Source organism: Kogia breviceps, chromosome 4 (genome assembly GCF_026419965.1).
Source record: "Kogia breviceps isolate mKogBre1 chromosome 4, mKogBre1 haplotype 1, whole genome shotgun sequence".
In the NCBI taxonomy this organism is placed as follows: Eukaryota; Metazoa; Chordata; class Mammalia; order Artiodactyla; family Physeteridae; genus Kogia; species Kogia breviceps.
The window spans coordinates 114,412,161-114,435,415 of record NC_081313.1 but is presented as its reverse complement, the minus strand read 5'-3'; the positions used below and the strand labels follow the sequence as shown (position 1 = coordinate 114,435,415).

At 43.8% G+C, this 23,255-nt stretch overlaps 1 protein-coding gene across 2 annotated transcripts in view; it reads left to right on the top strand.

The window, feature by feature from the left end:
* SPOCK1 (SPARC (osteonectin), cwcv and kazal like domains proteoglycan 1) overlaps positions 1-23,255 on the top strand; it is a 561,704-nt gene that overhangs the window by 424,165 nt on the left and 114,284 nt on the right. The gene's annotated exons all lie outside the window — the stretch shown is intronic.

The window sequence follows — 23,255 nt, the reverse complement described above, 5'->3', positions numbered from 1 at the left end:
TCATTTTAACTCAAACCAGTGAAGAGAAAATAGTTTCATAGAAAAAGGGACTAGGCATAAAGCAGGTCTGTTTATTCTTACTGGAGCAAGCAGGAGAAGTTTCACAGAGGAGGAGCATTTCATCTGGGCTCTAATAAAAGGAATTGCAGGCAGGGAAGCAGGGATCACTAGGGTGGAGGAAGGAGGTGACCATTTGTTCTTGGAACTACAGACAGTGTCCTTGGGCTAAAGTTGTCCATTTGTGTTTGGGAATGGGTACATTTTGGTGGGATAATGAACAAGAGAAACCACAGAATCGACAAGGGTTTACTTATTCAACAACAAGGGTTTGCTTATATTCAACAAATATAAATCAGCACCCGCTCCCACACCCTTAGTGCTAGGCGTGAAGAGTTGTGTGTGCTTGTCTGAGACAGGGTGGGGGGCGAGGAGTGGGGCTCTGACTCTCCCATCCCCTGCAGCCAGAGCTGCACCGCTTTTATCTCTCTTCTTGTTTTCTCTGTAGGGATCATTTGCAGAAGGGAGTCTGGGGCAGATGAGAGTTGTAACTGGTGACTCCCTGGTCACTTGTGGCCACGTTGCCTTGTGGTCCTTGGGCTTGGGCCTTTACTCTGGTCCCACCTCTGTCCCTCCCCCACTGCACACATAGCTTCTGTCCTCTGCGATCCCCTTACCATCCTGACCTTTACACCGTGGAGATTGCATAGGCCTGGGGGTCCCTCACTGCCTGCTGTCCTCAGAAGCTTATTAGGATTATTATAAGTAATAATAACAATCATGTATTATTATTCACCAAAAGAGTGAGTCATGTACTTTTATTCACTGAAAGTAGATTTTTATTCTCGCGGATTTTCACAGTTTTCTAACCAAAGGGAATATATGTAACAAAACGGGAAGCCAGAAGGTTCATCTAGCTTGCACCCAGACCCGTGTAAGCTGCTTTAGGATATCAGTATCATAATTACTGCTTGGAAGTTCCTTTGTTCTTTCAACAGGTATCACTAGAGCCCTTCTTATGCACCAGGCTCTGTGCCAGGTGCTGGGGAAACTTATGATATAGTGGAAATAAAAAAGTTGGCTCTTCTTCACGGCCAGAGTCAGTAAGCCATACCTCCCCAACGTCAGACCTGCAGTGTGAATTACAGCTTCTCTGCCCAGGGTCACAGCCAGAACGTCCTGACTCTGTAGCTCAGCCCAGCTTGGCTGAGTGTACCTACCATCCCCGCTTCGCGTCTCTCCCTGGCCCCGAAGGAACCGCAGACTTGCTTCTAACACCCTGCACTGTCCGGACTAGTGCATTTATAATCACATCGATGACTCAGACCTGTCCCCCACTCCCCGAAGGCAGATCAGGCCATCATTGTCTTTCACCTAAAGCCCAGCTTCTAGGTATGTGAGCAATTGCCTGCAGATTCTGGTAAAATGCAGATTATGACAGAGCAGGTCTGATGTGGCACCTGAGATTCTGCATTTCTAACAAGTTCCCAGGTGACGTCCATGCTGCTGGTCCGTGGACCACACTTTGAGTAGTGAGGACTTTGGTTTTTATAGACACCTCCTAATGGGACTCTACCTCCCGTCTGCCTTTCCCCCGCCCCCCAAATCCATTTCCACATGACATAAGAGGTGAGGGTAATTCTACAATAAAAGTCTGTTTGTACGTCTCCCCCGCTTAAAATGTATGGATAGCTCTCCTCTTGAAGTCGCAACTAAGCTGAAACCCTTCACCGTCAACAGCAAAGCTCTCCAGAGTCTGTCTCTGTAATCACCTACTCTAGACAGATCCTTCATTCTTTTGTCCAGCAACTCTCTCTTGGGCACTTGTCATTGTTCTAGGCACTGTGCAGAGCATGGAAGGGCAGTGGGGAACCATACCGGCGCCATCCCTGCTCACTTGGAGGTTGCACTCTGGTAGGGGAGACAGACAGAAATAACTGACCAAACAAATAAATAGGTAACTTCAAATTTTGGTAACTGGTACCAAGGAAATACATGTGGTGCTCTGAAAGAGAGACAGAGTGCTTTATAGCTTCAAATGCCAGCTCCCCCTGACCCCCGAGCTACAAGGAGCAGTCATAACCTGTCAGATGTGGCTTGAGATGCTGCCAGTTGCCCAGGGAATGTCTCTCCAAATGTTTGCTGGTCAGGGCCCCCCCTGCAGTTTGAGCAGCAAAGTTGGCTTTTTGTGTTAGAGAAGGTTGCCTGCTGAGAAGGCCTTTCTGAGGAGGTGTCCTTTAAACTCTGAGAGGGGACATTGGTAGAATGTTCTAGATAGAGGAAATAGCATAGGCCAAGGCTCTAAGGCAGGATGATGAGTTTGAAGAACTAAGAGGATGCCCTATTGGTGGCTGTGACAGTGAGGGGAGAGGCACAGGAGATGAGGAGGAGAGGGCGGATGTGAGGACAGTCCAAGAGGAGACATTCAGCCAAAGCTTGGAAAGTAAGCAGGTGGTCAGGCAATGCCAGGCTTGCAGGACACTTGCTACTGTAAGTGCCTTCTTGCCCATGTCTGCCTTAAGTGGCAGACTCAAGAGTGTGTGTGGTCCTAGAGGTAGAAGCAATGCCTGTCTACCTTCACCAGGCACAGGACACAGAGAGGGTGCTCAGTATCACGGATAAGAGAGAAGAGCCACTGAGGACTCCAGCTGAGAAGGAATGGTGAGATTCCAGTCTGTGCAACCCTTCCGGGATTTGAGTGAAGGGGTTGCAGAGAGCTTAGTGATTGAGAGAAATAAGCCATCCCCAGCCTGGGCCAAGTTGCTTAGCTAAACAGCCAGCCTAGAGCCCTGGCAGAGAGAGGATCTTTGCAATGATTCTGTCTTTGCGAAGATCCAGTTTGTGCTGTTCAGTTATTCCCTCCAGCTCTGGAGTGAACTGTCTGATCCTGGAGCCTGCAATTAGAGACGAGCCATGAAATGTCAGTGAGTGATCAGGGCTGTTTGGGCAAGTGGCACGTTGCACATCAAACTCCAGCAACAACCTGCCCACTCGCCTGTCTCTCATTCGCAGAAGGAGCTTCAAATGCCAGCTCATCATGACCCCTGAGCTACAAGGAGCACTCGTAACCTGTCAGATGTGGCTTGAAATGCTGTCAGCTACCCAGGAAATGTCTCTGCAAATGTTTGCTGGTCAGGGCTCCCCTGCAGTTTGAGCAGGAAAGTTGGCCTTTTGGGTTAGAGAAGGTTGCCTGCTTACAGGTAGTGATAACTAGCTTGTTTAAGAGGCAGGATCTGGATTTGGAAGGCTCCTTTGCAATGATTTTTCAAAAGAGGAATAGCTTCCGGATACTGCTGGGCAGAGCCCCAAAGTCTGGCCCAGCCTGTAATTCCTCTAGTGCCCTTGAATTCTTATACCTGCCTCAGTCCTGAGTTTCCCAGACCTGGTCAGCTGTCTTTTCTTGGAGCAAAAGAAGAGACCTAATGTCATCTTATCAGAACTTGTAGTGCCTTTCTCCCCATCCTCCACGTGGGGTAGACTGAGGCCCAAAGAGTCAAGGGCAGTGGCAGAATTTGACACTCAGAGTCTCTTGCCTGGATATCTGTGATCACCTGCTTCCAGTTAAAACAACGGAAAGAGGCTGGTGGAGGGGCAGCAGTGCAGTGGAAAATGGTGTGGGTGTTGGTTTTTGACATTAGTCTCCTAGTTTTCTATCCACTTTTGGTGTTCTCTTTTTCCTAAAGAAATGAATCAAATGACTCATGCTGAAGGCATGTGTTCAAGAGCACATTTTAGTCTCACAGACAAAGCTGTCACAGGACCACCAGTAGATGGGCAGTTAATAGAGTGAATGAGTTAACTGTTAGTGAACAAGTGACTTCCCATTCCCTGCAGTTATGGCCTTTTTGGGGTCATCGGGGTCCAGAAACAAAGGACAGATGAGAGCAGGATGCATGTACAACTGGAAGTGATTTGATGTCATAAATCACATTCACAAAAATCAGTTTTGGCAAAAATATATTGCAGCCCAGTGCCATCATCATAAAGGAAATATGTAATAAATAATCACAGTCCTCCAGGGGAGGTGCTCACCCTTTCACAGATGGATCTGAAGCCTGTGGGGAACACCGTCAGGAGCAGGGTGAGGAAGGAGCGTGGGTATCAGCTCTGTCCTTGACGCCCGGTGTTTGTCTTCGGGTTCCATCAAACAAGCTTGCTTTCTGCTTCTGGGCCCTGAACCGTCAGAAGCTCCTAGAATGGGGGTGGGGATGTATTTAGAAGCCTCTGTCTGTAGCAGGGCTCTTCCAGTGTCCTGGCACCAGGGACACCACTCAGAGCTCTGTGACTGCCCCAGATCAAAGATAAAATCCACAGGAATGCACAGCATCTTGAGATGAAGGGATATAAGATGTTACATGGCAATAAATGACTCTATATTCAGACTCTACAAAGCATAACTCACAAAAGATAAGGAACAGAAAACTCCCCTCTGGGAATAGGCAAGTGGAGGCCAGCACTGCAGCTGGTTTTAGAATGTGGTAGAGACCCTGCCCCTCGACGTGGCTTCTAGGTAGTAAGGATCACCCTTATCATTTAACTTGCCCTGATGTCACATTCTCCTGGCCAGGAAAACTGAAGGAGTCCAGAAATTCAGCAAGTGTTTATTGAATTCTTTCTTACTCTGTGTCACGCATTATGCTAAGTACTGGGGATACGACAGAAGACGAAGCCCCAGTTTTTACTGAACTTACAAGGAAGGTAGACAAATTACAAAGCAGTGTCCTTTCATGAAAATAGGTGTTCAGATAAGGGATGTTCGGGGTGCTGCAGGACCCAGAACAGGGCCTCCTCAGCCAGTTTGGAGGTGTGACTAGTCTTCTTAGAGGAAGCGATGGTTCATCGAGATCTTAAGGCTGGAAGGAGTCACCTGGAGTACGAATGGAGGTGGAAGGTATAGAGAGCTCATTCATCAAAGGAAAGAGGAGGCTGAAGAGATGAAACAAAGCACAGACCCTCTTGAAAGAACTGGTGAATGTGTCACTGTGGCAGTGTCGCATAGGGATTGGGGACAGGGGGTTAACTAGACACAGAAATGAGGCTAGAAAAGTGTCGGGACCACTTTTCCGGGGCCTTGAAGGCCAAATGAGAGGGGTTGCACTTTACCCTAAGAACACTGGGGGTCTTATTAAGGACTTTTAGTTTTTCACTGGCTTACACTGGCTGCAGGATGGGAGTGGTTGGGCAAGCCTGGAAGCCTGGACTTGTATTGTGGTTGCAGAGATGGATAGGAAGAAGTCTGAAGAGGCATTCAGGAAGTCATAGCTGGACTTGGTGACTGTCTCAATTTCAAATACAGAGAGTCATTTTAGCTTTGAGCTCAGTAGAAGGACATCTTCACCATCGGGATCCCAATGGGACTTGCAGTTGCTCTTGCCAGCAGCTTTGTGGCCTCAGCCTAAACCAGAGGGACCCTGTCGTTTGTGAGTGCCTTTCCTTTCTCTGCTGTTATCTGCGTAGACAGATGAAGGCTCCTGGGGTCCTGGCTGCCAATTTCTAATTTTACCTATAAGAAGGGAAGCATCACTGTGGCTGATGGAATCTGGCCAGCCCAGGCTTCAGGTGGGCAATCTCAGTTTTCTCTCCCCTTGGAGGGGAGAGCGGTTTGGGAAAACTGTGAGCAGATCTGGAGTGGTGCTGGGGACGTGGAAACTCAGAAGGGGGCAGGAGTGGAGGTCCCCGCTGCTCCAGGTTCTGGCCCTGGTGGGTGTCTCCTGGCTGGGCCTCTTTTAATAGGACTTCCTTGACATCTCTCCCCCTGCACCCACCTGACCAGAGCTCAGACGTCAGGGCTGGGACTGCTCGTGTCCAGGCAGAAGCTGCACGGCCTGACCTCTGAGGCGAGGGCCCTTGCAGTGGCCCTGGGAGCCCAGCTCACCTTGTTCTCTGGCATCAGCCCGGCTGCTAGGAATGGACAAACGAGTCAGCGAACACCCGTCTGCTCTGCCCCTCCTCCCACGACATTTAGTTCATTAACAGCTATTAAACAATTAGCAAATGGCTCATTTCTGTCTAGAGGCAGAAGAGAGATGCAGAGTTAAGAAGCGCTGTGAAGGAAGATGGTTCTCCTCTGTTCTGAGGGCGCACACGCGAGGGAGGGGGAGAGAGAGCTTGCCTTACAGTGTTGGCATTTCTTTCAACACATTGTTGCTGTGGATTATATTATTTTCAGAGCCGTCTTAATAGTTTCGAACAATTGCCACCAAGTAAAGGTCATGTTTGAAGTTCTTGGCAAATGGAGACTCTGTTGGCCGGCATTTCCCACACACAGGCTGTTCTGAGGGTCAGAGCCAATCCAAGGCATGGATTTGTTAAGCCTTCTCAAGACAGCGTCGAGCTCGGTATGTCTTCTTAGTCTCCCCAGACTTTTATGGCCCTACATCCATGACAGGCGTGGGTGGTTTTTATGTGTGGCTCCTCTTCTTTGCTTTTTGGCTGAGTTGAGGCTGTCGGTGTTTTCAGGGACATTTTTAGATAGCCCTGCCTCCATAGAACCTGCTGGGTGAGAATTGTCCTCACTTGCAAATGGCTCATTGGCAAGGGCCTCACTTCTGACTAAGCAGAAGAGAAGATGATTGGATACTGAGGTGGAAGGCTTGCATTTGCACATTTTGTGCATCAGGAAACTGGAGCCCGATGGCCATGGTCATGGCCCCAGGAACAAGAGGTGTGGCAACAGTTAGGCAAGGCATTGGATACTGCCATCTGGGCAGCCCTGTGGAGGGCCAAGAAGTAGTAAATACCCCGCCCCCATACTGCATGCTCTCAGGTGGTAGGCGGGGAGAAGAAGATCGGGTCGTGTGCCCGTAGACCACATGGACACCAACGGTCTGATGCGGGAGTCGGGTCATAGACTTCACTATTTTGATTTTCTGTTGCTTAGAAAAAGCTAACACAAGAGGTGTTACGACTTTGGAGACATACTCAGTGGCATCTAACCAACCCTAAGCAAGTTTTTTTTTAATACATTAAACGGTTGGAGGTCTGGGGACAAATTCCCCATGGCAGATGCCCCACCTTTGCTTTACCCGCTGAGGCCTTGTTCATTTTCATTGTCCTTTCTTCAGTCTGTGGTAGCCAAACATCACTGGATAATGAGAAGCTAGTGTTCATAGTACGAAGACCCTCAACTATTAGTTTAAATAGAGTTCTTGCCCTTGTTTGGTTGTCATCCCCTTTTCTCTTTCCCAGGGTTTTTGGAAGGAACAAGTATAAATAATATTTAAGATGTTTACTGTGTATTAGTTCTGGCTGCTATAGCAAAAATTCAAACGGAACAGAGGCTTGAATGGGATACCGTTTTATTTCTCTCTCATGTAGACATTCTAAAGATAAGCAGCCTGGGGCTGATATGCTGCCTTCAGACTGTCAGTGACCAGCGTCCTTTACCTTGTTGCTCTGTCATCCTGACATTTGGAACTGTTGAGCTTCTGCCTCTTGGTCCAAGATGGCCGCTGTGCCCCAGCCAGTAGGAAGGAGGCGAGGGAAGAGGCACAGTCTGGAAGTCATGTGTCATTTCTGCTCACATCCTACTGGCCACAACTTAGTCACAGGGCTATGCAGAGCTGCAAGGGAGGCTGGGAAATGTGGGTTTATTCTGGGTAGCTCCGTATCCAGCTGAAATTTGAGATTTGTGTTGTTATTAAGAAGGATAGAGTGAATATTGGAGTAATCTAGCCATCTCTACGATAGTAATATTTTAAATAATGACAGTGACAATGACAAGAAAACAATAGTACTTCATTGTTGAACATGTATTAAGTACTGTGATATTGTACTAAGTGTCACAGTATTATTTTACTTCCTCTATTATTCCATCTAATTCTCACAATGAACCTTTGAGGTTAGGGGCTATTAGTAGTCTCAAAGAGGAGAAAACTGAAGCTGCAAAACTTTGTCCAAGGTCAACACAGCTCTTAGCAGCAGAGTAGATATTGGAACCCTGGTCTGTCTGGTTCTCGAGTGACAGTCTTTACTTCTATGAGGGAAATGCCATCTGAAAAGTAATATAAAATACCAGCTGTATCATCAGGATGCTTTTGATTTCAAGTGACAGAAACAGAACTCAAACTTGGCTTCATCAAAAAATGAAGATTTACTGGCACAGAAGGCTAGAAAGTATACTGGGGTGGGCAGACCTCAGAGAAAGAAGGGGAAGTTCAGTGTGGAAATTCTTCCTCATCTTTGTCCATCTCTTCTTGGCTTCATTCTGCCAGGAGGCTCTCTCCCCTTGGCAGGGAATATGGATTTTGATGGCCCCTGATTCATTTGCTTCTAGCGAAGAAACTGCAAAGAAATTTGTCAGTATCTGTGTTTCAATCCCAGGGAAGGATTCTAATTGGCTGGTTTTGAATCATGTGCCCATCCTTTAATCAAATACTATGGTAACATGACCCTCTTTACCCCCACCCTTCACTATGATCAAGGGTAGTATTTTTTACCAGAAGAAGAGGGAAAGAGTATTTACTGGACTGAATAAAAATTTTTAAGTAGCGTACTGCATAATCACCTTTTAAAATATCAAATATTGTTAAGTATTTGTGTCATTAAAGGCTTCAGCTAAATGCCACTAGCTTTTGAGCCTGTAAGAATGTATTAAGATGTACTGTGTTTCTAGGAGTGGTAGGCAAAAAGGAGCATATAATACAGGTCCATACCAGACGTGTTAGTGGTCTAGTTAAAGAGAAAATTCATGCAAAATAAAGTAGATTCAGCACCACTTTAATTCAGAAATCTTTTAAACCATTTGGCCTAATGTTGTAATACTTCCTTCTAATCATGAGGCACATCTGTCCTCAGTTGTATTAAGCATTTCTTTCTTCTTGGAACATGCCAAGATAACACAGTCCTTTCGGCTCCCAAGGATAAACTTTCAGGTAAAATGGTTATTATGACATTTTCAGAAAGCATAGATGTTCAAACACCGTCTGTGGTGAAATGCACCCTCAGAATTTACATGGTCTACATCAACATGCAGATTAGATGTGAAGTTACAGCAGAAGGAAGCAATTCAACTAAGTATTTTACCACTTATTTCTATGTTGTATACGCAAACATGTGTTTAACCAAGATTTGAAGAATGGGTTTTCATGCCTTCTTCTCAAATGCCCTGAGTAGAATGCCATGTAATTAGTGAGCGCATTTGTTAAAAACACATTAGGAAGAATAACCTTCTTGTCAGTTCTGTTGAATGCACAACTAAACCATTTGATAAAGCAATTACCTGAACACGATCATGCACATCCTCACCTCATCAGGGGATGAAACGAAGGATTAGGAAAAAATTGCAAAGCACATGAGATCTCTGCCAACCAATCCTTTAGAAGAGAGAAGGGTCCCTGGCCAGAATGAATATGCACAGTGCTATAAATCTAATTAAATCATTACAAAAATCTTTAATGAAGTTCAGGTTCATGTTGCTTTTGTTTTTCTTAAACAAACAAACAAAACATTCCCTGCTGGCATACTGCTCAAATGAGTACAGTCAGACTTATTCATGACATTTTCCAAGAGAACGTTTTGGTACTAGATATGGGTAATGCTCGTAGAAGCTGATCTCACTTTCTATGCCTTGGGCTAGGACCTGTATGTTATGTCAGAGAATGAGGGAATATTTAGCTGGGTTAGAATTTACCATGAATTGATACCATAACTGCCTATTGAGAGATATGACTTAAATGATGCTCTCCCTTTTACCTTTTACCTTTTAGTTGGTGGTTTTCTCCCATTCTAAAACAATTGAAACATTTTTGCATCTTTATATACAACGCATGAGATAGAAATGCTTCATCCTTTGGCCAAGGGTGGCACCTTCCTGCAATGCTGGGTTCTGTCCAGTGAGGTGCTCAGAACAGCAGACCTTCTGCATCAGGGAAGACCCTGTGTCCAAAAGAACAGTTTTCCCCAAGTTCTTATCGAAAGGCACTGGGGATTGCTTTGGGATGCAAACCTCCCCAAAGGCAGGCTATGCAGTGGCGGCCAGGCAAGAGATCAGATGACACCAGAACCCAGGGACCCTGGCCAGATTGATCAGATGAAGCTCCTTTTAAGGGTTTATTTACTTTCTCTTCTCCTAGTAGAGAGACCAAAAGATGCTATTGGGTATAAGTGGGGTGGGACTCCCCAAAGGTGGTTCTGAGCAAGATCTGCTACATCTCTCATGTCTTCCACTGCTTCCTGCTGAGAGCTCTACAGAACAGCCACCTGGCCCGTAGTAGTATCACACCACCACATGACCCAATTCCCTGGCACCAAACCAAGCAAAATAGAGGTGGAGTAGAGAGGATTCATCAATCGTTTTTTTGAACTTTAATGCACATAATGGGATAGAATGGGTTGAGCCTCCCTTACCCACACCCACCTCTGCCAGAAATGGCGTAAACACCTTCCTGGGATTTCAACTCCAAGGCTCTGCTTAAGCACCATCTCCTCAGTGAAGCACCCTTGAGCTCTTGGTGTTAGGATAAGCCATTTCTTTCCTCTGAGCTACAACGGCACCATGTGCATAGTTCCGCTGGAGCATTCATTGTACCACACTAGAACTGTCTGTAGATAAGTGTGTATATCCGTCCATATGGTGAGCTAGAGATCCTAAAAACTATGATATAAAACTCCTAGATAAGATAAGCATCCTTTAAAATAGATGAACTTGTCAGATGTAAGAGAAATCCCTGGTTGGGGGGTAGGGAGAAGGAAAACCAGAGTGGATACTGACCACTTCCCTGTAGGTAGGGAGGTAAAGGGTAGCTGATCTAACCAAGAGGTTTTGGGGTAACTGCTGCCTGCAGACTGGAGATAGTGCCTTAAATGCTTACAAGGTGGGAAATTGCAGCTGAGATCCCACACATAAATCCAGAACTTTCAGCATGCTTGCCCTGAGTTGAAGGGTGGGCTTGGTTTTAAAAAAATAGCATTTACCTCGAGTTAAAGGGTGGGCTCGATTGTTTTTTAAAAATTAAATATGCCTGTTAGTAAAATGAGACAATAACAATTCCTGACTTTGGCCTGGGCTCTGGTTAGAGAGGGAAAAGATGACCTGAGAAACTTTTTAACAAAGAACCTGCATTTATTCAGATAAGGCAATGGTGGTACACAAAACCTTTGATGACTGATATAGGACACAGATGTAAACCAATCAGAACAAGTAACTGCTGTTAAGGTGTCCTATTGCTTACTGTGTGAATAGCAGCCCAAGTGTGTGGTTCTAGTTTACCCTCTTTGTGTTGGAAACCTGAATTGTAAATTGACTTAAAGTGGCCCTGGCTATGGGATGCTCAAGGGCTCCTGGAAGAAGCATGTGTAAGTCATCTCTGGAGGGCAGGACCATCAACTCAGGCTTTACAGGATTCCCTTAAAGTGCCAAATATAACTCATAATTCTTTAAAGCATAGGAGGAAATAAGCCACCATGAGCAAGAGGCAGCACAGATAAAAAATAGCAGAATTAGACCCCCCAAAGCTTTGAGAGATGGATTTTTCAGGTACAGAATGTAAAATCAGTTGTTCAAAATGTTTAAATAAAAAAGGTGATTCAAAACTGAAGCAATGAATGATATGGTAGCAAAACATACCAGATCATTTTGAAATTTCTACAAGTGAGAAATACAATCATTAAAAACACATTTAATTAGTTAATTAATTTATTATTTTTTTCAAATATTTAGATTTTATTTCATGGTAGGCTCAAAGCAATTAACCTTGTATATTTAGTAGAGTTTTCCAAGGTAATTTAATAACCTTTCTGAAGTCATAAGAAATTAATTTCCTCATGGTATTTTCTTACATGGTAATTCAGTACTTTTATAGATTATGTACCATATGAAGTTATTATAATATTACAGACTATATTCTCTGTGCTTTACATTACATCCATATGACTTGTTTATTTATTTTATAACTGGGAGTTTGTAATCCTTCTCATCTATTTCACCCATCCATCTACCTACTTCTCCTCTGACAACCCCTAGTTTGTTCTTTGTACGTGTGAGTTTGTTTCTATTTTGTTATATTTGTTCATTTGTTTTGTTTTTTAGTTTCCACATATAAGTGAAAACATAAAATATTTGTCTTTCTCTGACTTATTTCACTAAGAATTGTACCCTCCACTTTCACTCATGATGCTGCAAATGACAAGATTTCATTCTTTTTTATGGCTGAGTAATATTATTCCTCTGTGTGTGTGTGTGTGTGTGTGTGTGTGTGTGTGTGTGTGTGAGAGAGAGAGAGAGAGAGAGAGAGAGAGAGAGAGAAAGAGGGAGAGATCTTCTTTATCCGTTCATCTTTCAGTGGTCACTCAGTTTCATTTATCTTTGCATAAATATCCAGGAGTGGGACGGCTGGATTGTACAGTAGTTCTATTTTTAATTTTTTTGAGGAACCCCCATACTGTTTTCCATAGTGGCTGCACCAATTTACATTCCCACCAACAGGGCACCAGGGTTCCCTTTTCTCCACATTCTCACCAACACTTGTTATTTGTTGTCTTTTTGAAAGTTGCCAGTCTGACAGGTGTGAGCACTGTCTCATTGTGGTTTTGATTTGCATTTCCCTGATAATTAGCGATGTTGAGCATCTTTTCATGTGCCTGTTGGCCATTTGTATGTCTTCTTTGGAAAGATGCCTATTCAGGTCCTCTGCCACTTTTTAATCAGATTTTTTTTACTTGAGTTGTATGATCTCTTTATATATTTTGGATATTAACCCCTTACCAGACATAACATCTACAAATATCTTCTCCCATTCAGTAGGTTACCTTTTTGCTTTGTTGATGGTTTCCTTCAATCTGCAAAAGCTTTTCAGTTTGATGTGGTCCTTTTTGTTTATTTTTGCTTTTGTTGCACTCGTCTGAGGAGACACATCCAAAAAAAAAAAAAAAAAAAACTGCTAAGACCAATGTCAAAGAGCATACTGCCTATGTTTTCTTCTAGGAGTTTTATGGTTGCAGGTCTTAGTCCATTTTGAGTTTATTTTTTTATATGGTGTGAGAAAATGATCTGGTTTCATTCTTTTACATGTAGCTGGCTACTTTTCTCAACACCACTTATTAAAGTGACTGTCTTTTCCCCATTGTCTATTGCCTCCTTTATCATAGATTAATTGACCACAAGTGCATGGGTTTATTTCTGGGCTCCCTATTCTGTTTCATTGATCTATGTGTCTATTTTTGTGCCATTACCATACTGTTTTTGATTACTGTAGCTTTGTAGTACAGTTTGAAAACAGAGAGTATGATACCACCAGCTTTGTTCTTCTTTCTCAAGATTGCTTTGGCTATTTGAGGTCTTTTGTGGTTCCATACAAATTTTAGGATTATTTCTGTTTCTGTGAAAAGTGCCATTGGTATTTTGATAGAGATTGCATTGAGTCTGTAGATTGCTTTGAGTAGTATGGACATTTTAACATGATTAATTCTTCTAATCCATAAACATGGAATATATTTCATTTTACTTGTGTTGTCTTCCATTTCTTTCATCAGTGTCTTATAATTTTCCAAATACAGGTTTCACCTCCTTGGTTAAATTTATTCCTAGGTATTTTATTCTTTTTGATGCAATTGTAAATGGGGTTGTTTTCTTGATTTCTTTTTCTGATAGTTCGTTATTAGTGTATAGAAATACAACAGACTTCTGTATATTGATCTTGTATCCTGCAACTTTACTTAATTCATTTATTATTTCTAATAGTTTTTTGGTGTAGTCTTTAGGGATATATATATATATATGTATATACTATATATATATATATGTAGTGTCATATATATACTTTAGGGATATACATATATATAGTATCATGTCATCTGCACATAGTGACAGTTTTATATCTTCCCCTCCAATCTGGATTCCTTTTATTTCTTTTTCTTGTCTTATTGCTGTGGCTGGGGCTATCAAAACAATGTTAAATAACAATGGCAAGACAAGGCATCCTTGTCTTGTTCCTAATCTTAGAGGAAAAGCTTTCAGTTTTTCACTGTTGAGTATAATGTTAGCTGTGGATTTTTCATAAATGGCCTTTATTATGTTGAAGTATGTTCACTGTCTACCAACTTAAGAGTTTTTGTCATGAATAGATGTTGCATTTTGTCAAAAGCTTTCTCTGCATCCTTTGAGTTAATCATGTGATTTTTATCCTTCATTTTATTAATGTGGTGTATCACATTGGTTGATTTGTGGATGTTTAACCAGTCTTGCATGCCTGGAATACATCCCACTTAATCATGATATATGATCCTTTTAATGTATTGTTGAATTCAGTTTGCTAATATTTTGTTGAGGATTTTTGCTCGTATGTTCATTGGGAATATTGGTCTATAATTTAATCTTTTTGTCATGTCTTTGCCTGGTTTTGATGTCAGGGTAAAGCTGGCCTCATTGAATGAGTCTGGAAGTGTTCCTTCTTCTTTAGTTACTTGAAATAGTTTGAGAAGGATAGATATTAACTCTTCTTTAAATGTTTGGTTGAATTAATCTATAAATCTGGTCCTGGACTTTTGTTTGTCAGAAATTCTTTGATTACTGATTCAGTTTCTTTACTAGTAGTTGCTCTGTGTAGATCTTCTATTTCTTCTTGATTCAGTCTTAGAAGATTGTATGTTTCTAGGAATTTATCCATTTCTCCTAAGTTTGCCAATTTGTTGGCATATAATTGTTCATAGTATGCCCTTATGATTGTATTTCTGTGGTATCAGTTGTAACTTCTCTTTTATGTCTACTTTTATTTATTTGGGGCCCTCTTTTTTTCTTGATGAGTCTGGCTAAAGGTTTATCCATTTTTATTATCTTTAAAAATACATTTTAGTGATGAAAACACACATGTAAACTCCTTTACTATGGGAACAAAACTAGGATTCCAGCTCCTTATTCTAAATTTTACAATGAAAAAGTAATTAAATCCATACTGTTTCTGTACAAATCATATTTCAGGGTAACCCTAAAGCTCTATTCAATAAGGGAAAATTACTTACAGAAGGAGTATAGCTAATAAATGCAGAAGTAACACTAGAATTAGAAAATCACCATTTTCAGCCCCCAAAGATATAGCTGATGTGGGCAACAGTCAAGCATGGGTGAAACCATTAGACAAAGGTTGATGATGAACTTCGCGCTATTACCTTACCACCTGAGTCATCGGATGAATCATAGAATCACTTCAGTGGGCAGCTGGCATTGTTTGTCCTCTGGTGTCATGTGGTATCTTCTGGTGTCACAGTCATATGTGTGCTTCATAGGCATGTGAAGTATTTTTGCCAAAAAGAATTGAACCTAAATCTAGTCAAGCCTACAGTGCTGACTTCGTTAACAGAACGTGCAGGGGTTGAGGAATGTGTTAAAGGAGGCCACGCAGAGGCAAAAAGACAAATTCAGAATATGAGGTATGTTGGGGGGTGTGTGGAAAAAAATGGATCCAGTTTCTGCATGAGAAAAGGTGGAGTGGGAGACATGGCTACCAAATGTTTTGTGAACACTGGTTGAACCCAAAGTGAAAAAAGCAACAAAAACTTTAAAAGAGAAAGATGTTTTGGGAAAGGGTTGGGAAATTGATTATGGACTGAGAATTTGATGTGTTGATAGCATTGTAGTTGAATAAGGAAAACATGTTTTTTTAAGAGATACATTGTGAAGAACATAGAGGATTTGCTTTAAGATAACTTAGGTAAGATCAAGCAAATGTGACAAAATCTTGAAAATTATTGAACAGAGGTTATTGCCAACTGAAAAAAAATGCAAAACGTGAGAGTTGTGAGTTAAGATTTATCTGGGGCAAAATGAAAACTATAAGCCTGGGAGACAGCCTCTCAGGTAGCTCTGAGGAACTGCTCCAAAGAGGTAAGTGGGGGAAGTCAGTATATATGTGAGTTTCATGAAGGAGGAAACAGGCAGTCAAGCACACATTTTGGCAGAAGGTTGCTGCTAGTCACAAGGAGCAGATGTCCATTAATGATTTTAGTACTTTTCTAGATATGAGAAGATGCAAGAAATTGGGCTCATACTATCTTCTGAAAATACCTAACTATCTAAAGGCCTGTTCTGCCAGTTTTTCCCAGAGCACAGAGGGCCTCATTCCTGATCTGCACCCTGAACCCCTTTCAGGATGTGTTGAAAGTCAGCAACTGCAGTGGCTATTGACTTTATTCTTATAGAACTAGGTGGCGAGTGACAGTTTTTAGCTGGCATTATGGAGATTCATTGTACTAATTTCTCTACTTTGGCATATGTTCAAATTTTTTCCTAAATAAAAAAATTACACTCTTTGAGGGGAGAAAGTACCTCCTGCTAATCTTATTATCTCCAGTGTTGAATGCTGAAAATGAACATGAGTGGTGGAAAGGAAATTATATTTGCAGGATGGTTTTAGGAAAAGCAAAAGTGATAAATTTGTAAAAGTATAAAAATACATACCTTATATACATAAATATAAAACCTAAAATTGTGTACTTTTAGGAAAAACATAGAAACATCTCTGTGACCTTGGATTAGGCAAATATTTCTTAGATAAAAAACCAAAAGCATGAAGCATAAAATAAATAAATGATACTTCAAAAAAAATTCTGCCTTTGAAGGTCACTGTGAAGAGAATGAAAAATGAAGCCACGTCCTAAGGGCAACATATTTGAAAATCATGTATCCAATACAGGACTTGTGTCCAGAATATATATAGGACTCTCTAAATTCAATAAGTGAAGAAACAGCCCAATAACAGTGGGCAAAATATTTGAGCAGGCATTTCACCAAAGAAGGTATACAGGTGGTAAATAAGTACATAAAGAAGATCAACATTATTTATCATTGAGAAAATACAAATTACAACCACAATGAGATACCACTACATGAGAATGTTGAATATTAAAGAGACTGGTCATATGAAGTGTTGGCCATCATGTGGAGAAACTGGAACTCTCATATGCTGCTGGTGGGAGTGTAAAATGGGCAACCCGCTTTTGGAAGACAGTTTGGAAGTTTCTTTAAAAAAAAAAAAAGAACCTACCATATGATCTAGCCATTCTATTTCTGGATCTTTACCCAAGGAAAGGAAAGAATATGTCCATAGGAATACTTGTTCATAAATGTTCATAGCAACTTTATTTGTAATAACCAAAAACTGCAAACAACCCATGTGTCTATCAAGTGAATGAATGAACAAATGTGGTTTATCCATACAATTGAATACTCCCCAGAAATAAAAAGGAATGAACTGCTAATGCATGTAACATCCTGATGGAATATGAAAATAATTCTGCTGCATGAAGGCCAGATAAATAATAGTGCATACTATTTGATGACATTGATATAAAACTTCAGAAAATTCATGCTAATCTGTAGTGTGAGAAAGCAGATCACTGGTTTCCTCTGGTGGGGGGAGGAATAGGAGGGGCATGAAGAAACTTTGGGGGATGATAGATACGGTAATTATTTTGATTATAGTGATGGTTTCTTAAGTGTGTGTATAGTTTTATTGATCAAGTTGTACACTTTAATTATGTGTAGTTTACTGAAGGCCTACTATACCTCAATACAGCTGTTTAAACAGTTTTTCAAAAGATGATCCGACCTGTGGAGTGTGTCTCAAGATTAGCACATTCTCCCAAATACCCACATTCATTTCCATGTTTCTCTTTTTTGACACTGGTAACCTCCATCATTCAGAAACATCCCACTTTGTAGCCTCATCTAGGATGAGCAATGTCAGAAGATAGAGTTGACAGTTTTCAAAAATTTTTCTAGTGAAAACTCAAAAGATGAAAAAGATGCAGGTTACTCTGAACACCCAGTCTCTTTGGATTCTTCCTTCTGGAGAATTCTCTGTCCTGGAAGTGTGTCCTGGATTTTTACATCCCTTTGGGTACAGAGCCCGGTTTTCATTTGTTGGCATTGCCCTGCTACCCCTTCTTTGAGAAGCAGAGGTCTTGGGGGACTGAGCAGTGGCCAGAAGAGCCACCCAGGGCATGACTGCGATGGTGGGGGGCAGGTCTCCTGGAGTGGCCCTGTGGGACCTGAGGGCCCTTTGGTGCCTGTGGCTACTTGGGTGAGAGGGATGGTTCAGGGTCACTGTGTGGCAAGAAGAAACTACTCAAAGTGTATAAACGCCTGGGAGACAAGAGTCCGTGGTCAGTGCAGGTAAGGGAAGAGCAGCGTGCTTGACATGGTCCCTGTGACTGATGTGACAAGGCCGTTAGTCCTGTAGGTGACAGGGGAGCAAGGGAGATGGCAACTCTACAGGCCACATGGGTGGGAGGAGCTGCTTCATCTTCTGACTCTGCAAGTGTTCAGTTCATTCTCAGATTCCCGTCTCAGACCTCCAAGTCTGCAACTTTCCTGGTTCCTGCTTTGGGACATTCTTCCAGGGTAGCCCCTCGAGAGTCATCAGACATGCCCACCGTGTACCAGGCCCATGCCAGACCCTGGTCCCGTCCCCAGGTTGTCCCCTGGTTCTGGAGAGGACAGGCGTGTAAACATAGATAGTTCACAGGTCAGCAGGTGAGCGGTGTGGTAGAGGTATGAACAGGGGAGATGCCTCGTGGGAGGACAGGGGAAGGGTTGACACATCACTGTCAAGGTTAAGAACTTGTTCACCGGAGCTGGATGGCATAGGCTCAAATCCCAGTTTGACTTGGTAGCTCTGTGGCCTTGAATGAGTCCTGAAGCCCCTTGGGGCTCCAATTCTACAGAATGAGGATGGTGGGATGGTGATGCCTACCTCAAAGAGTTTTTGCGAAGGTTACATTAGTTGTCACATATTACGTTTCTAGAACAGTCTCTGGCACATAGAAAAGCCATCTGTATATATTAATTGCCCTCTCCCCAAGGAAATCTGAAGGACCTCTTCTAGAAAGCCACTCCTCCCTGTGTCCCCAACGGCCCAGCTTTTATATCATACTTTCCATTTTCTCCCCGAGGTCTTTTCTGCCTCTTTCTCCCAAGTAGGTGGGATTGCTTCATATTCTGAGCTGTGGAGGTGATGATGGGGATGATGACAGAGGCACCTTTTGCTGAAGGCATACTCTGTAGCAGGCACTGGCCAGCATGAGGATTCTCTCACTCACTATTGGTCCCCTGGCAGCACCCACCATGGTAGATGCTTCAGCTGTTGGTGTGAAATTGTGCTGAGGTCCATCTCCATTCATTCTGTGCACCTGTAGTGAGCGTGCGGCAGAGCAGGTTCAGGTGTGGCAGAGTTTCTATTGGTGAAATCAGGGTGGGTCTGAGTTCAGAGTGGTCTTAAGGAGATGGTGAGGAGGCAGCAGGAAGTAGACAGATGCCTGCACAGTATGGCAAGTGGGAATGTTTTTTCACACTCACCCCTTTACCTGACTTGCCCTGATGTCACCTCACTCGCACCCCACTAATCCATCCATCCATCCATCCATCCATCCATCCGTCCGTCGCTTGCTGAGACCTTCTCTGCTCGGCATATGTACAGATCTCTGACGTGGGTGGGCTGAGCTGCCTGCATTTTCTAGAGCTGGAGCAGCTTTGCTGGGATTTCTGAGCTGGGGTTTATGTATCTCTGAGACAGGGCCTTGCTGGAGGTCTAAGTGACCAGCAGCTTTCGTTGCTGGCCTCACCAGTCCTTTGCTGGAAGGGACGGACAGAAATGTGAACCTAGCCAAGTCTGCCAGATGTGCAAGGGGAGTAAATAACCGGGTTCAGGCATGCCGCTGCCTGGAAAGCCCCCCCACTTTAAGGGACGAAGCAAAGGCAGCCCCTCTGTTCACAAGACCAGAGGCCAGGGTCTGCTCCAGAGCCCCTCTCCGGGGACCAGCTTCATGTCTCCTGCCCTGGGCGTCACACCCCAGCCCCCCATGTGCAGTGCTGATCGCACAAACACCAGTGTCCATACCACAGCGAGTGTCTGTCCTGTGTCACCCCCTGTGCTGCATGAACATGCTGTGATCTTGCTGAATTCTCACACCTATCCTATGAGGTGGGCCCTAGTGTTTAACCCCTTATTCATATAATGAAGCAGGTCAGACTCAAGCTATTAACACTCCTGTCATCCCTCAGCAACTAAATGAGGAGCCAGGCTTTCCCACAACATCACCCTGACAACTTGCCATGTCCAGACAGACATAATTCCCACTCTGCTAAAGTCAGTACAACAGAACTTGCCCAATTCAGACTCATCTAGGAGGTGTTGAATTCAGTTAGAATTGGCAAGAAAAATGGATTTTAATCATATTTCTAAGGAGTTTTTTGCTTTAACTCTCAAGAAGTACTATGGCAGCCTGAAGGGCTATTAATCCTGCCTTGGCACATACTTACAGATAATGGCTTGGACTGGCTCATCAATTTCTTAGATACAACTGTGCTGCTCTGAAGATTTGTTTTCAAGTATCACGAGCAGCCCCTTTTCCTGAGTATTTGAAATGTTCCTTTCATGGTTGTGTCTGCATTAATTCCTCCCCGTCAGCGGACTGTTTCTTTCCCAAACTGGTTATTGGTGACCCTGGGCCCAGCCCAGGATGATGTTTCACAGCACCCTGAACAGGAGCTGGGTGTCGGTGGGGTGTGGTGGACGCTGGGTCTCCGTGGACCACAGCTGGTCCCACTGGCGCTGCCTCTGTGTGGTGCCATCCCAAGTACCTTGCTCAGAAGTGCTTGTTGTGGAAACCTGTTTTCTTGTCTGTTTGGTTTTTGTCCTGGGCAGCAATCATTACTTTATTATAGCCACGTGGGAAGAGTGGAGTGCCCATCCATGGAAGATGAGCCGCAGGAGCAGAGCTTGTGATTGAGTCATTTCAGGGGCCACAGCAGAGAGTTGGATGGGGCAGGCCTAGGGCGCCCTCAGGGAGGGCCCTGTCCATACCATTCCCATTAATGTGTCGTATAAACAAAGGGCTTCTGTTGCACACCCTGGGTGCTGAGGGCACTGACAGCTCCCTGAGTCTAATCTTGGTGACTCCCTTTCCCCTCCCTCTTGCCCACCCACCCAGATTTCTCTGTACTCTTGGGAGCTGGTCCTGTGGGGAGCCAGGGAGGGTTCCTGAGGTTACTTGGTTTTCACAGCTCACAGGTTTTCTTGATTGCATGTTTTGCAGATCCACATTTTTATCCCTATAGCTGTCATTTTTCTTGACCTGCTTTTTCAGTCACTCAAGACAGTATTACCGTATTGCTTTGGAATTGCTCGGGCTTTTTTCCTTCATAAAGTTTCCATCAACCTAGGGAGACTCATAAACAATGGGAAGAATGGAGAACCACAGCCGACTCCACCCAGGCTCTTGCCGGTGGGCAGGGCCTGGCCCTCGGGACCTGGTGATCAGCCTGCCTGCAGTGGCCTCCCTTGCCCGCTGTCACCCTGGGTGTTTGCCATTCATCGTGGAGTCTGCCCTCCCAGCCCTGGGGTGAAACAGTTTTGTCCTCACTTTTACAGATGAAGAAACGGACACAAAAAGATTGTTCCCTACCTGAGATGGCACAGCCTAAAGTCACGGGTGGATCTGAGTGTAGATTTAGCCAAACCCACAGTTTTTTTCTGTCAGTACTTGAAGTGTGTGAAGTACTAAACTTTGCTGGTTAACGGCAGTGGATCGCAGGAGCACGGTGCATGTATAGGGTGGCTCTGAATGGCCAGCTAGACCTCCTCTCTGGTCCGTGTCTCACGTCAGGCTCCTGATGGTTCTCATCCCCCAGGGCCTCCCCCTTTGGCCACACTCTACCCCTACCCGGTGGCCAGGCCCCAAACCAGAGAGTCATCTTTGACTCCTCATCTTCTGTCATGCCCTCCAGCCAGTCCATTAGCAAGCCTTGTATCTCTCTCTCTCTTTTTTTTTAATTGGACAAATTTGACTATGACGTGTAAATTTAAGGTGTACATTGCATTACTTTGATACATTTATATTTTTAATATGGTTGTTGTCTTAATGATATTTATCACTTTACATACACAGAGGACAATATTATTGTCTATGTCCAATAAGCTGTACGTTAAACCTCTATGGCTATTTTACTACTTGTCACAGTTTGTACCCTTAAATACCATCAGTCTTACCCCCCACCTTCCATCCCCTGGTAACCACCATTTTACTCTGTTCCCCGCATGTTTGATTTTTTTTAGATTCCACGTATAACTGATATACCATACCACACTTGTCTTTCTGTCTGGCTTATGTCACAGCATAATATGCTCAGGATCCATCCATGTTGTCACACATGGCAGGATATCCTTCCTTCTCGTAGACCCACCATACCATCCAGCAATTCCACTTCTGGGAATATACCCAAAGGAAATGAAAACAGGAATTTGATGGGATATAAGCACCCCCATGTTTGTGGCAGCACTGTTCACAGGAGCCAAGATATGGAAAGAATCCAAATGCCCATCAACAGGTGAATGGATAAAAAGCCTTGCCTTTTTTCCCTCCAAACTGTATCCTGATGTGACCTCTCGCACCCTTGCTTCTGCCCCAGCAGTGATGCAGACCACCGTTGCCGTGCACCTGGGCCACTCCTGGCCCCCTCACTGCGCCCTCTGTTTCTGTCTGCACTCCTCCCAGGATGGCTCAGTGAGCAGCTGAGGCACCCCATTTGCTTCCCATCACTTGAAGAATGACATCTGAACCCTTACCCAGCTCCCCCAGGTCCTTCATGACCTGGCCTCTGTCTTACGGTATCTTAACCACATCTCTCTCTCTACCGCTCTGTCTGTCCACCTCAATGTGCTTTTCTCCCTGCAGCATTCCGAGCTGGTCCCACATCAGGGATTTTGTGTGTATGGCCTTTCTCTGCTGAATATTCTTCTCCCAGAACTTTGCATGACTGGCTCCTTCTCATCCTTTGAGTCTCAGTTGAAAGGTTCCCTCTGTTACCACACAACAGAGCTGACCTCACCCTCAGTTGCTTTCTAGTCCATTGCTCTGCTTTCTTCAGACCGATTATTGGGATCTGATGTCATCTTTTCTTCATTGCTACGCAACACTTTGCTCCCTGAAGGCAGTGACTGTGTCTGTCATGTTCCCTGCTGAGTTTCCACAATAGTATCTAACACGTGATGGATATTTGTGAGTGAAAGAGTGAATGATCAGATGGAGTAAAGGATTCTCAAAATGTGCCAGAGTAGCTGCTGGGTGGAGCTTTGGGCTTCTTTTCGTCCAAAATCTCTTGGCGGCTGTGGGAAGATCCTGTTCTTCTGCCCAATGAGGAGGATGCAGGCTCTTCTGATTGTCCTTCTGGGAGCCCAGGGAGAAAACAGAATCATGATACTGAATACAAAGATGCTATTGACTGCCCAGATACTTATATGTGCAAACACCCTGCCCAAAAGAGGCAG